Source organism: Dasypus novemcinctus, chromosome 28 (assembly GCF_030445035.2).
Source record: "Dasypus novemcinctus isolate mDasNov1 chromosome 28, mDasNov1.1.hap2, whole genome shotgun sequence".
NCBI lineage: Eukaryota > Metazoa > Chordata > Mammalia > Cingulata > Dasypodidae > Dasypus > Dasypus novemcinctus.
In genome coordinates, this window is record NC_080700.1 from 31,415,136 (window position 1) to 31,418,712 (window position 3,577).

At 37.8% G+C, this 3,577-nt stretch overlaps 1 pseudogene; it reads left to right on the plus strand.

The window, feature by feature from the left end:
- Positions 1-1,993: 1,993 nt before the first annotated feature.
- On the plus strand, positions 1,994-2,862 carry LOC101441211 (nucleophosmin pseudogene; annotated as a pseudogene).
- The last annotated feature ends 715 nt before the right edge of the window (positions 2,863-3,577 follow it).

Genomic DNA, 3,577 nt, shown 5'->3' on the forward strand with positions numbered 1-3,577 from the left:
AAGGATATTTCTCAGAGACTTGAATCTTCAGATAGTTCAATGCCAGTTGAGCCCTGAAACCCAGGAGAGTTATAGCCAACTCCTATTCTCCAGTTCTTTGAACATGCCCTGAACAACTAACAAAATGATGATAATGGACAAGTCCCATCCCCAAAACAAGTATCTTCAATTGCAAACAAACAGTTCCTGTCCTCTGCCCCATATCTTTGTCCCTTCTCCGCCTGAAGCATTCAGAGTAGACAGCATCCCCAATTCCTCGATTGAAGACTGAACTAAAATAAGGGGCTAGTTAAGTTGTTGCAGATGAAAGCAGATTTATTGTTATTGTAGTTATCTTGTGTTAATGGGATAACTGGTAACATTATTTTTAAAAATAAAGAATAAAAAACCACATTTATACTGTGCTAAGGAATTTGACTTTGTTTCATAAACAATGACATTTCTTGAAACCTTAGGCAGAAAGCTAATGTGATTGGATTTGTGTTTTGAACAATCATGCTGGGTCAAGATGGATTGAGTTGGAGCTCCAGTGGTTGGACTGGCCTAGTGGTGGACTGTTGGGATCCAACGCAGTGAGAAATGATGAGACCACAGATATGGAAGGGAGAGGATGACAGAAGGGAGATCTGAGAATATAAAACTGTGAAGATATGGCTAGAGATAGATTAGGGGTCAGTGAAATTAGAGGACAATTCTCAAATGATTCACAGATATCTGACCTCCATAAATTAATGTGCATCTTTATCTTCACTAAGACAGGGAATACAGAAGTATCTCACCTGTATCTCTAACTCTTGGGAAGCTCTTCTACACCTCAGTTCTTCAAAACTTCAAGTTTTAAAGAAAATATGTATGAAGATAAGGCAGGTGACAAATGGAAGAAATATCTCTGACTCCTTTTGTATACCCGAGCTTGGAGCCAGGTCTAGAAGAGAATGAGATGCTAGATCACCAAAGTGAGGAGGTTAATGGCAGAACCTTAGAGCCATAGGAGATCCAGAATTATAGGCTTGAAGTACTTGCAGGTACTTCAAGTACTGCAATGTCCAGAAGGGAAGGAAAGAATCTTGTTCCTTAAACTCCCAAAATTTGGAGCTGAAAGAACTAGCATCTCTTCCCATGGGACAACCTAAGATATGTTATTGGGACTTGTCTCCCAGCATTGGGATAGCCATGCTGAGACCTGGGACTTCCAGCAGTGATCTTAACAATATTTACTGTGAGCTCTTCCCTTCAAGCTCTGTGAAATCAGGCACTGGGTGTCTCTTTATTTGGCCACTGGGATTTTGATTAGAGCTGATCATTGTCTTTCTCTTTTTCCTTTGACTTTTCCATGTGACTTCTCTCATAATCTCTCAGATTTCAGGACCACTATACCTGGTAATTGATCTAAAGTTTTCCTTAAAACCCTTGACCTATGGGATGTTATTCTGGAGAATTTTAATGTCCTTCAAAAAGTTCATCAGCATGAAGCACTCGGCGGCATGTGGGTTAATATGAAGAAAAGATGTCTACAAAAAAGACTGAGAAATAATAGAAAAACAACATGAAAACTAAGGGAAGAGTGTATTATATGACAAAGCAACAAAGTATTTAAAAATGAATGGAGTAGTTAAGAGGGACAAAATTGCAGGGAGTAAACTAAATAATCCATTGGAAATCACCAGTAAACTTTGCCAAACAGTATTAGAGTAGTGGTCAAGCAGTCACCAGATTTACAAGTATTGAGGAATGAATGGTCAAACCAAAATGTCTGCAGCACAGGTCATACCAAAGGTTAATACCCCTGATATATAAAGAACTCTTACAGACACATAAGAAAATCAAACATTCCAAAGGGAAAATGGGCAAAAAATTAAATAAAACATCAACAGGATATTGAAAAAACATAAAAGAGCCCTGGTGTAATTCCATCCTGCACGACTGTTCCCTGGAACAGTGGTTGCCTATCTCCATCCAACTTCTCTCCTACCTAAGTGCATGCCAACACCCCATGGACGATTCGATGGACATGGACATAAGTCCCCTGAGGCCCTAGAACTATTCTTTCAGTAGTGAACTAAAAGCTGACAAAGATTATCACTTTAAGGTGGATAATGATGAAAATGAGCACCAGTTATCTTAAGAAAGGTCAGTTTAAGGGCTGGTGCAAAGATTGAATTGCACATTGTTGAAGCAGAAGCAATGAATTATGAAGGCAGCCCAATTAAAGTAACGCTGGCAAATTGAAAATGTCCGTAGAGTCAACAGTTTCTCTTGGAGGTTTTGAAATACCACCACCTGTTGTCTTACAGTTGAAGTATGTTTCTGGACCTGTGCATACTAATGGACAGCATTTAGCACCTGTAGAGGAAGATGCAGAGTCAGAAGATGAAGAGGAAGAGGTGGTGAAACTCTTAAGCATATCGGGAAAGTGATCTGCCCCTGGCAGTAGTAGCAAGTTTCCACAGAAAAAAGTAAAACTTACTGATGAAGATGATGATGATGATGATGATGATGATGATGACGATGATGATGATTTCGAAGATGAGGAAACAGAAGAAAAAGTTCCAGTGAGGAAGTCTATCAGAGAAACTCCAGACAAAAATGCACAAAAGTCAAACCAGAATGGAAAAGACTCAAAACCATCAACACCAAAACCAAGAGATCAAGAGTACTTTAAAAAACAGGGAAAAAACTCCTAAAACACCAGAAGGACCTAGTTCTATAGAAGACATTAAAGCAAAAATGCAAGCAAGTGTAGAAAAAGGTGGTTCTTGTCCCTAAGTGGAAGCCAAATTCATCAAGTACATGAAGAACTGCTTCTGGATGACCGACCAGGAAGCTATTCAAGATCTCTGGCAGTGGAGGAAGTCTCTTTAAGAAAATAGTTTAAACAGTTTGTTAACATTTTCTGTCTTTTCTCGTTTCTGTAACAGTAGATATCTGGCTGTCCTTTTTATAATGCAGGATGAGAACTTTCCCTACCGTGTCTGATAAATGTTGTCCAGGTTCCTTTGCCAAGAAAGTTTTGTCCAAAATGCCTCTTTAGTTTTTAAAGAAGGAACTCCACCCTTTGCTTGGTTTTAAGTATATATGGAATGTTATGATAGGACATAGTAGTAGCGGTGGACAGACAAACGGAAATGGTGGGGAGACAAAATATACATGTGAAAAAGCTCAATATTTTAATAAAGTGTAAAATAAAAAAAAAATTTTTTAGAATTACTCTTTTACAGATGAGGAATCTGAGATTCGGAAGTTAAATAACTAATCCAAAATCTTACATAGATTAAATGAGGTAACACATGTAAGTTTCCTAGAATTTCATTACATGGCATATCATATCACACTAAAAAGTATTTGTTCAACTCAACTAAAATTATTGTTTACTATGCATATTAAATACTAACACTTTGTCATAAATGTTATAAATATGTTTCCCTGTGCCCCTATCTAGTCTATACCCCCTTCCAGAGATAATCACTCTGATTTCAGTCATGTTTTTACCTATTTTTGAACTTAACAGAAATGAAACATACAGTACAAACTCTTTTGTGTCTGGCTTCTTTCGCATATCGCAATATCCGTATGATTT